Source organism: Zingiber officinale, chromosome 7A (genome assembly GCF_018446385.1).
Source record: "Zingiber officinale cultivar Zhangliang chromosome 7A, Zo_v1.1, whole genome shotgun sequence".
Taxonomy (NCBI): Eukaryota; Viridiplantae; Streptophyta; class Magnoliopsida; order Zingiberales; family Zingiberaceae; genus Zingiber; species Zingiber officinale.
Window position 1 is genome coordinate 123,379,342 of NC_055998.1, and position 11,905 is coordinate 123,391,246.

Consider the following 11,905-nt stretch of genomic DNA (forward strand, 5'->3'; position numbering starts at 1 on the left):
GTGAGAAAATTAAACATTGAGTTTCTTTATGGAAGATTTGTCTAAAGAAGTGGTTGTTGCTCCAATAACCAAGAAGGCCTAGTGCCTCGCCACGACCTGGAAGCCGAAATATCGAAATAAAAATGTTTAATTAACTTTCTGATAAAAGAATTAAAATTAGAATTAAATAATACTTTGAAAAGTTTTTAAACATTTCCTTAGAAAATCTTAAATTTTTTTTTAATTATCTAGAAAAATGTTTCTTGAAAGTTTTACTTAGAATTTTTTTTAAAATTCTAAAAAAAAATATTAATCTTGACTTAGAAATTATTTTGAAAAATTCTAAAAATTCAGTTTACATAGAATTTTTTTTTGAAAATTCCAAAAAAAAAAATCATTTTTTGATTTTTTTTTAAAATTCATCTTGCTTAGTAATTTTTTCTAACTTATAATTTGCTAAATATTTTTTAAAATCATATTCTCTTATTATTATCCCGTTTTTGCTATGATCAAAGTGGGAGAGAGAAGTACAAGTTTAGGAGGAGAGAATTTTTTTTAAATTAAAAATAGTTTTGAAAAATTCTGGTTAACTCTTAATTAAGTAGTTGCAATTTTACTTATTGCAAACTGATGCTTAACATGTTAATTTAGTAATTTTATTTAAAAATTACTACTTGTCTATTTTAACCTAACTTGAACTTAGGTTGATGCACATCAAAAAGGGGGAGATTGTTGGACCCTGTGGTGTTTTGATGTGATCAACCAAGTTGGTTAGGTCCTGCTTTGTGTTTGATCCCTATGTCTGAGTGTGCAGGAGCTTAGGAGCGCAGGAAGTTGAGCGGAAGACGCACCTAGCGAGAAGGACGGCACGGGAAGGGAGTCGACGGGCTCGGTGCGTCCGAAGGATGAGAGAGCTGTGGAAGAGTACACTGGTAGGCGAGAAGAACGTGCGCGGCGTTCGAGGGCCGTTAAGCCGGGAAGGAAGGCTGCTCGAGGAGAAGGCCGAAAATTGAGTTCGGGTGAGCCCTATTTCGGTTGGCCGCAATCACCCAAACAAACGGAGCCTCGGAAGTCAAAGCAAGAAGAAACGGAGCTGAGAAGACTGCTCGAGGCGCCTTCAACCAATGTTAAAGGCGCCTCAGACTTGCTTTGAGGCGCCTTCAGCCTGGTCAAATTTGACCGTTCACAGCGGATAGAGTTCTATCCGCTACACCGAGTTGGAGGCACCTTGAACCTTGTTGGACGCACCTTGGACCCTCAGGATAGACTTTCTGGGAGCTATATAAAGGCCCCTGAAGCTAGAAAATAACCAACAACTCAAGTAATCAATTGTGTTGTCTTTCCTAGCAATAGTTCTAAGCTTCCAAAGTGTAAAAGGCTTCTCCGCCTTCAGATAAGGAGATTCTTCAATGTGCTTTTTCTTACTGCCTTGGATTAACAACCCCTTGGGTTGTAACTAAGTAAATAGCTGAGTTCCTTTTTTTGTTTCTGTTAATTTTTTTGTTATTATTTACTATTGCTTTTATTTTGAGTTGAAAACTCCGAGGAGGGTATACTTTATTTTTTTCAGAAGCAATTCACCTCCCTCTTGTCGACCTCCGCTGCACTAACACTATATCTATTTCCATGAATTGAACAAAGCTTGCCCGAAGGACTACTACCCGCCATCGCATATCAACCAGATGGAGGACTCCACGATCGGTTGTGAGCTGATCTACATGCTGGCGCGTACCAAGGCTGCCACCATGTTTCACTCGCTAAAGAAGATTAAGAGAATGTTAGCTTCATCGCGACCCACGGAACCTTCTACTACAATGTCATGTCATTCGGGCTGAAGAACGCCGGAGCCATATATCAGAGGTTGATGAAATATAGAAGTATACATAGACGATATTTGGATAAAATTCCTCCGAGCTGCTAACCTCTGTGCAGATATAGAGGAGACTTGTTGAACGTTAAGGAAGTGCGGAGTCAAGCTTAACCCGAGCAAGTGCTAGTTCGGGGCAAAAAGTGGATGATTCCTTAGTTATATCGTAACCGAGCAGGGGATCAAAACAAATCTGAGCAAAGTGAATGCACTCCATGACATGCCTCCCTCACACAACTTGAAGGAGGCTAAGTGACTGACCACGCAACTTGAAGGAGGCTCAGGCAAAGTGCTCATCCTCGGTACCGTATACTGAGTTGAGGTATCAACCAACATCGCCCATGATATGTGTCCATGCTGCACATGCCTCATCCTCCTGATCTGTGTCCATACTCCTCATGTCTCATCCTCGTTGTCCGTAATTTGTCATGTGTCCTCCGTCAGTGGGTGCCTCACACCCTCTACATCATATACCACCGTCCTGTGCCTAGGAGCCATCAGTAGCTCCAAGTGATCTCTGTCAATCTCTCGTAGCCCATAGGCCTCAGTCGCCACTATCACCTCCAAGCCACACGAAGTCACTTTTAACAAGTGACCAGCTATTAATGGATTTGATACACCTTTACTGTGAGTCATTTGCTGCGGGCTAGATAGGCCTTTGTGGTGGGCCTACACACTCTCATGGGCTTTTTGGCAAAGCCCAAGCCATAAATAGATTTGATGTTATCCTTACCGTGAGCTATTTATTGCGGACTAGATAGGCCTTTATGGTGGACCTATTCACCCTTTTGGGCTTTTTAGCAAAGCCCCAGTCATAAACAGATTTGACATGTCTTTATCATTAACCATTTACTGTGGGCTAGATAGATCTTTCTAAGGTGGATTTATGCACCCATACAACACTCTCACCCCCTATATGCTCTCCCATATACAGTCCTCATGTTCTACTGCATGACTCCACCCATTGTGGTCTCTCCTCACATACATCACTCTCCTCTCATAAGGTAACCTACATGCAGTCCTCACGCTCTATTGCATCACTCCATCCACTGTGGTATCACCTCGCTGCTCTCCTCATCTCACACTTAGAATGTGGTACCATCTGTGAGTTCCAACCACGACATCCGTATGCTCCTACAAGTGTTCAGCATCCCATCAGTGTCTTGCTCTACTAGGCGTCAATGAATTCCTCTAGCCAGCAACTAAAGGGTGTCTTTATGTCCAGACCCTCCGCCAGTGGATGTATCCGAAAGGAGGTATTCGTTGTCGTCATGGTTTCGTGAAGTGTTGATGCTCATGGTCCTCCATGTGTAGTCTCAGACGCTACTAGCTCCTGATCAAGTACTCAAACTTTTTTTCCCTTTTTTTACCAAGGTGATACTTTGGCTTGACAGACTATCATCTAGAGTAGCACCCCAGTTCAGTATTTGTAACAGCAGTATATGCATGCCCGACAGACCTTAGTGTCTGATGCCAAAATTGGCCAAGGTGGCTAGGAGGGTGGAGGTCTCTCCTCAAAACTCTGATGCAGATGCAACATAAGCCTAACTACTCCCTAGTAGATTTGTCGATATCCTATCTATATGTGTGATGACTATTTCCTCTATGCATGCTCTCACCAAGTGTTTTAAGGAGATACACTCTAGCGGTACAAAAATGCATGATATCTCTATGCTAATCTATGTGAATGTTATGATGTATGCCCCTAGATGGGATCATGTATGCATTTATGAAATGAATGAAGTATTATTGATGCCCAAGTACCTGATCTGCTAGTACCCTAAGTGTCCTGAAGACATGTATTTGTGTCTTTCTGAAGACCATCTCACCATTGAATCGTTTCCCCTTGAACATGTTGTGAATCTTTGCCATCCATACATGATGTATCATAGCTGACATGGCAAGGTGGTGGGCCTTGACCAAGGTGGAGGTCCCCCAGTACTACCGCCTGAAGGTCCATAACATGCATTGGTAGGTGGTCATCTGAGGGTGCATCTGTAACCTGTTAGGATATGCCCGATGCGGTGTGTGCTAAAACATGTTTCATAAGCATATGCAATGGAAAATAAAATAATAATAATTCTTAAATTATTATATCACACACACCACACGCATATAAGGATACAACAAGTCAAACATGATAGCATAATTAAATTTTTATAGAAAGTAAATTTACGCTAGGTGTACCTTACGAATGACCTGTAACGAGAAGGACATCAACCGTAGTGATATTGTCGAACCTGACCTCTATTCGTATCCATGCCGAGCTCCTAAAGACAACTCCTTGAGTATAAGCCTCTCCTTCAGAAGTACTAGCCACGAGCAAAGAAGAGGGATCAAGAGAAAGAGGAAGAGAAGCACACGAGGAAGAGATTTCTTCCTTGTGGTGGTCACGACAACAAGAGGAAGGGCTTCCCCTTGTTGGTGGCGGCAAAGAGAGAGGGGAGAGGGAGAGAAGAAGAGAAATTGGATTAAGGTTTTCCAAAAAATCTTACAAGCCAATTAATGATTTCATGTGTATAATCTTCTCTCAACCATATCAATATATAGTCCTCATTAATGAGTTGGATTAGAAACTCCAAATCCAACCCATTATCCCTTAACCAACTATTATCCCATTAACCACTTGGTTTGGTTCACAACTAAACCAAGTTGGTTCATGACTAATTCATGATTAAACCAAATATGGTCCAACTCTTCTATAAGAGATGTGGCTCATCCGCACTTCCATTGCGACAAATATTTCCATATTTGTTTATGTATGGTCCAATCAAACATTTATCTCTTGATTTAAGAATCCTATTCTTTAACTTATTTTACGTCTTTTAGAGACTCATCAGTGCGTGTGACCCAATAGGTTCCCAGTTTATCTTGGTCGTCCATAATTAACTATTTAATTATAAAATGATCATAAGTGATGCCTAGTAGTACATCATGATCTCCAATTAGTCAAAAAATCATAGTTGATTTTAGAATTAATTCTAAACCCTTCAGCAGCTACAGTGAGTCGTGTCTCGTTCCTTTTACTCATCTTATACCCACTTGGTTCAGGACATGGTCTATGTGTCTTGTCCCTACTAGGCTGACTACGTCACACCTAGCCCAAGTAATACTTCCTCATTCTATGGATTCAAATTACTCGTACATGTGTACAAGAGTCTCACCCTCTTAACATGTGATGCTTTGCCTAAAGACTTTGAGTAATAATCCTAACGAGTGACCATAGGGTATACGTCTCCTCGCAAGGAGCGGTGAATTCTCTGTGGGCTATCCAAACACCTTTGGGTACTTCAATTAATAGTCAATCATTCTGGGTCCACACCTCAATGAGATGCTTGCTTAAGATGTCAAAGTATAAGTCTCCGTGACCAAGATAGCTTGTATACCTCAAGTTGAAGGAAACTTGTACTCGTGCTACAGTAACTATATATATGTAGAGAACCATATGAAGTCTTACAGTGAGTCACTCCAATGAACTAATTATCATAACCAGTATCCACATTTAACTCTCGACATCCCAATGTCTTCAGCCAGTGAGAAAATAGTTGCTTGGTCGAACCAAGGAGTATAACCCGTGTTAGTCTTACAGAATTGATGATGTTCTAATGCATCAATTCAAAGACTAGGAAAATTTCAATATATTCATAATTGCACATGTAGAGATAATCACTAGTTGTTATCCAATCATAAATTTTCTCATGCTATGAATTATATTACAGACATTCAGTAAATGAGTTTAAGATAATCAAACATATAATATGCACCCAAATAGTGAATCTGTACTTGTCAAAGAAATAGAAAAAATCGTAAGACGATTGCCTTAGGACGTCCCTCAAATTCTAACATAACCATCCTCTGACATGTCTCCACAGCTGCTGGATTGGTTGACATTTGAAAAAGACATGATCTATCATCTCTTCATCATGTCTATAGGAGGTGCAGAGTCTGTGCTCCAAGTAATCTTGTCCAGCTCGCACCGGTAGCCTCCCATGCGCCAAAAGTCACACTGTGAAGACATGGCTTGGCTAAATGTCTTTCTGTCAAACTGTGGCAGACCAGGTCTTCCTAGCTCTGGTGTCTCTGAAATGGTCATATGCTCTCCTGACACCTCCCCCTCCTATGACTGAACAAGGATGAGAGTGTCTGTCACGCTGCCTTTGGGTTGCTTGCTATGCTGAGGATATTGTCCCGGATATGTATCAACTACTTGATCAGTGGGGAGTCTGTATGCCTGCTTTACCGCCCCCAAACCCCTACCTATTGTAAGTATGTGTGATGTACCTAAAGTATCCATGGTGTATCTTGCTTGTCCTGTATGTGCCATAGAACTTTTAACAGAAGCGTCTGGTTCCATGCCCATAAGTCCTTCAAGCCAAGACCATCTTCCCGCTTGGGCCTCACTAGCTTGCTCTGACCATGCAATAGGGGGTTTCCTAGATGTCCACATAAAAGATCTGCAAATGTTATAGATGTAGTTAATAACCCCCTAGGTAGTGGTAAAACTGACATCCAGTAGCACTCCACCCCTTGTAGGACTGATGATATAAGCTATGCTTTCTCGGCATAGGATAATATAAATTTTGGCCATGAACTAATCCTGTAAAATATCGGAAATAGGCGAATATTAATAAGGGAATTTTCTGGAATTTTTGAAAAATTTTCGGGAATTTTTCGGAGCTCGTACGGACGAGTTGACGGGGATAAAAACAGGGTCCGGAAAAGCCTGTTTAGGCTATCCATTTAAGTGAGGAAAAGATTTATTTAATTAATTCTTTTTCCTTTTTCTTATTTGCTTTCCTTCCCTCGCCGTTTCCCTCTTCTCCGAGCCCCTTCTCTCGCGCCGACGCCTACCCTAACCGCCCACGACGGTTTTACTCCTCCCCCTCGGCAACTTCTTCCCTCCTGCGACTCCACAGCCGAGCGCCGGCCACCGCGTGCCCTGGCCTTAGCCCGCGACACCCATCTCTTCGGGTCGCCACCGCTGGTAGCGACGTTGCCAGCCGAAGCCCTAGCCGCCGGCGACTCTGCCACCGCCGATCTCCGGCCTGTGCCCTAGACTCAGCCCCGACGCCACTGCCGGTACTGGTTTCTCAGCGTCGGCCGCCGTCGCCGTGCCCTAGCACCGCCGCCGACACATCCCCTCACCTCTTGCCGCCGGCCACAGACCGAGCAGTGCCGACCATCACTGGAGACTGCTTGTTTCCGTGCCCTACGCCACCTCTGATCGCTGGAGGGGCGATTGGTTGATCCGGACTTCAAGCTTTCTGCCGAGCCCTAATTTGTTCTTCACTGCCGTGCCCTAGGTTTTCCCCTTTCTGGTGAGTGAGGTAAGCAGCTTACCTTTGTTGTTTCTTTGTATTTGATCACTGGTTGGATGCAGAAATAACTCACAGATGAGGTTGATTGATATCTAGGTTTGGTGTCAACGGGATTAAGCTGTTGTTGGAGCTGAGGAATCTGATCATTATTCGTACACTTAGGTGAGCATGTTTAGTGAATTTGGTTGGGTTCCTATGGAGGATGTTCCATGCTGTATAATTTTGTATAGGGTATTAGGTTATATCTGGGTTAGATTTAATTTTGGGGTAGGCAATTGGTTATGTTAATTAGGGTTTTCCCTAATTTAGTCTTGTGGATTTTTATTTAGCTATTTAAATTCTTATGAATTTTAGCTAAATAAAAATATATAAATTGATTAATACAGGACATTGATTCGAGACGGTGTCTCGACGAGGGATCAATTTCGGATTGGACTTTTTGATTGGAGGCGGGTACTTTTGACTTTTTGTCTTTGATATGCTTAGTAATGAAATTAACATATTGCATTAATTATGTCCTTTATTTGTTTCGGTTAGTCACTACCCAATATCTGATACATGATTGATTGATTTCTTGATTTGCATCCCATGTATACTCTATTTGTTTATACATGCTTATAGGGGGTAGTGATATACCATGCTTCACCATGTTCAGGACCTAGGTTTTTATACCTTCTGTGTACCTTTGATTCGATATGATTCGTTGATCTAGGGTGCACTTTTCTATATATATGGATTAGGTCAGGATGTTTTTATGGTTATTGCCATGCACCATATGCATGATTGCATGCTGTCCGATAGTCCGCTCCATTATTGTTGAGCACATCGCCAGTTACATGGATCTGCACACACCACCACTCATGGGTTAGTGGTCGATTCAGGCTGAGTGTGTTGCAGCAGGGACTCTGTTAGGCACCGTTGGTCCGCTCATGGGTAGTGTGACACAACGTGTTATCCGGCAGGGATTCCTCCCCGTCTTTGAGCACCGGGAGATGAGAGCATTGCGCTCCCCCATTTATGATTTGGGGTAGGAGGATAGGTGTACTCGACAAGATCCCGTCCACTCGGTCACTCATCGGGAGTAGTGACGACAGAGTGCACGGTTGTCACCTACCCACTCGGCCTCACTATTGTGTGTGAGATGATCGACGGCGCGGGGTGACCAGGGCGCATCATTGGCATCATATGCATGATGCATTTATTGCTGTGTTTGCTGCATTTATATGCTGCATATTGTTTGGATACCTATGTTTGACATGCATACAGGATTCCTATACCACTCGGACTGTTTGACCTTATACTCAGGACCTGGTTAGTACAACATTCTCTTGTTTACTTCAGATGCATTTTTATCTTTCTCATCAGGAGACTGTACGCATGATTAGTGCTAGGTGTTGTTTCTTTACTTTGCATATCAATTGTACCTGCTGAATGTTGGACTCACCCCGCCTCTATTGTTGTTATTTTCAGGTTAATGCTGTCAGGAGGGAGTTCCAGTCGCTGGTCCCCACAGCACGTAGTGCTACTCCTTTGCTGGTTTTTGAGTTGTTGTTTGATTTTAGCTTTTCGCTATCAGACTTTGTTTTAGTTTTGTTTTGGACTTTACATATGGATATTGTATGGAATCTTTCCGTTTGATGGACTTTTGGTATGATTTGGATTTATTCTACTACATGCCTACCTGGACGGCAGAAGAGGTGAGTTCGTCGGTTTTGAGCTTTATGAGTGTAGTTGAGTAGGGTGGATTTCGAGTCAGAGTACTATTGTTGTTTACTATTATATACTGCGTGGTTGTGATAGCTAGAGGCTGAATATATATATAAACTGCGTGGTGATTGTTTTTATTTCTTGTTATTATTCCAGCCGCCTGTGGCTGAGGTATATGAGATGTAGAAAAGTTTCAGATTGTCCACCGTACAGGGGAGATGCTGCCGAAATTTTCTCGAACAGGGTCTCCTCTGGGGGCGTGACAAATCCTATTGGTGAGTGAGTCCAGAAGTATGCTAGAATATGAAATTTTCAGTTTCTGGGAGACTATAGGAATTTCCAAGAATCTGAAGGGCATCTCCCCTATATGAAAGCCTGTAATGGTAAGCAACTGATCCCGTGTAGGGGGGTCTATCCCTGCCATGTAAATGCTGGACTTAGCTAAGTTAGCTGTGAGAATGACCATCTGGGCAAACTGTGATAAGCTCTCAACTAGCTACGTCACTTATGGGACATCCCCTCAGGAGAGTAGTAATAGATCATCTGCGTACACTAAATGTGCTATCCATATAGATTCACATTTGGAGTGAAAATGAAAATCATACCTGATAGTACTCATGCTAGTGACCAGGATAGATACTCCATGCACAATCCAAATAGGTAAGGGGAGAGGAGATCCTCCTGTCTAAGTCCTCTACCACCTCTAAACAACCCATGCATGATGTTGTTAATCACTACAGAGAAGGAGGTGATGGTGATATGTTCTCTGATCCATGTGATATAAACGGTTGGGAACTGTAATGCTACTAAGATATCCTGCAGATAATTCCAGTGCATTGAGTCAAAGGCCTTCTATAGATCCACTACTTTCAAAGTACATCTTAGTGATATTCATTTTCTAGTGTCATTTCTTGGGAGTTCCTTTGCCAAAGACAAGTGGATATTATCTGTAATAGTACAACCTTTAACAAAGGCAATCTATGTAGGATGTAGGAGATGATCTGAGACCTTTGCCAGTCTACTAGCCAGGAGCTTGGAGATCACTTTGTAAAACACCGTGTAGTAGGAAATGAGCCTATATTCTTATCTTGCACCTTACTTGCATGAGTTGTTTCTGGGACTAGGATAATCAGAGTATGATTCCATGATTTTAGAAGTTTTCCAGTACTGAAGAACACTAGCACAGCTGAGGTGAAGTCGTCCTTGACTGTATCCCATGTCTGCTTAAAGAATTTGGAGCTATATCTATCTGGGTCTGGTACTTTAAGGTCTCCTATACTAAAAAGAGCACTCATGATCTCATATATAGTCGGGATCCTTGCTAATTGGGCTTGATGATCAGACGTCAAAACTCTTCCAAACTGTATGCACTCAGCTTGGAATGTGGCACATGTTACTTGGGTCCCTAGCTGCTCCTGATAGTGTATGATAAATTCTTGAGCAACTTCCTAAGGACTAGTGGTAGACATCTTATCATCTCTTTCAATAGCGACTATTTCTCTCCTCTCATTATTCCTTTTGACTAATGAGTGGAAGAAAAGGGTGTTTCTATCAACTTGCTTAAAATGGCATGTTTTGCCCTTTGTTGGTAGAAGAGGTACTCGACCTGTGCTAGGAGGTCAGCGGCTTTCCTGACTTCTTTGTATTCCTCATCCATGAATCCTTGGGTTAAAACCCTCTCATGTACTTTCTCTAGGTGTATTTGTGTCATCTTTGCTCTTTCTTGTATATATTGGTAGCTTTCCTTATTGAGTTGCCATAGTGACTTCTTAAAGAATAGAAGCTTTTGCTTTAGTTTAAACTGGCATACACCTTCCCTAATCATTGAGTCTGTAAGTGTCCAATTCTCTTCTACTAGTCGGTCAAAATCATGATGCATGGTCCACATGTTATAAAATTTGAAAGGCTTGGCTTGTAGTCTCTGAGGTTCTAAAATGGATATAATACAGGAAGCATGGTCTGAGAAAATCCTTAGCGATTTGAATTCTACCACATTGCTCCTATCCTGCTCCAATCAGATTTTTTTTCACCTTTGCTCTAATTTGCAAACCATTCGCCCATTTGTCCATGTGAACTGGCATCCAGTTGCATGTAGATCCTCTATCCTAGCCATAATCACAAACTCTAGGAAATCTGCTATAACATATAATGTAATATCTATTCCTCCACGTTTGTCCATAGGAGATAGGAGGGAATTAAAATCTCCCATGATGAGCCAAGATAACTCCATGGTCATAGAAATTTGGTGTAGATCTTCCAACATTCTTCTTCTAGTAGTAACTAATAACTGCTCATATATGAAAGTTACTGCATAAAAGGTCTTTGCAACTTTGCATTGAATGAGGGTATGTATGTACTGATTTTTCACTCCTTGACCTCTAGGGCAATGAGTTGTGGATCCCAGAAAAGAAGCATCCTACTCTGGACATTGATGTCTACTTACTGCTCAGAGGACCATTGTTGGAATTCGTGAGTTTTCAAGTGTTGGTGCCTTTGGTGAGTAAGATTTAGCTCCATGATACATAATGCACTCAACTTATATTTCAAGTGGAGGCTCTTGACCTTCTTCTGTTTGAGGCCCGTGTTCAGGTCTCTTACATTTCATGATCTTATCTTCATAATTGTTTAGGAGGCACATGCCTCCTAGCAGTAGTTTTGGTCCTCCTTTCTCGTTTCCACCTATCCTCTTATGTCTTTCCCTCCCCTTCTTGCTCATTTTCAGATTCTTCCATTCCTCTTTCCTACTGAATTTCCTTGCCCGTGACTTGATCTTCCTGTTGTTCGATTATATTTATGGTTTGTGCAACACTTTTCAGGTTTTGGCACCATCTTGTAGTCGCAAGACCCACTATGATTGGCTTGGATGGCTCCTGCTCAGGGCTTGAGTCATGGTCTTCTTGCAAGGTGAGTAGTTGTTGTTCTTGGCCCTATCTTTCACTATTTGGTGGTGCATCATGCTTCCTTTTATTTGCAATGGATCAAGTTTGTACCCTTGGGGCTTCCTCTTTCCTATTTGCCCCTTCGCCACATCATT

General features: G+C 42.0%; 1 long non-coding RNA gene across 1 annotated transcript; it reads left to right on the forward strand.

Annotated features, from left to right (window-relative positions):
- The first annotated feature begins 7,110 nt into the window (after positions 1-7,110).
- LOC122000447 lies at positions 7,111-7,619 on the forward strand. The gene is made up of 3 exons (XR_006117133.1): positions 7,111-7,173; positions 7,261-7,326; positions 7,551-7,619. It is a non-coding gene; the product is annotated as an uncharacterized LOC122000447 (long non-coding RNA).
- The last annotated feature ends 4,286 nt before the right edge of the window (positions 7,620-11,905 follow it).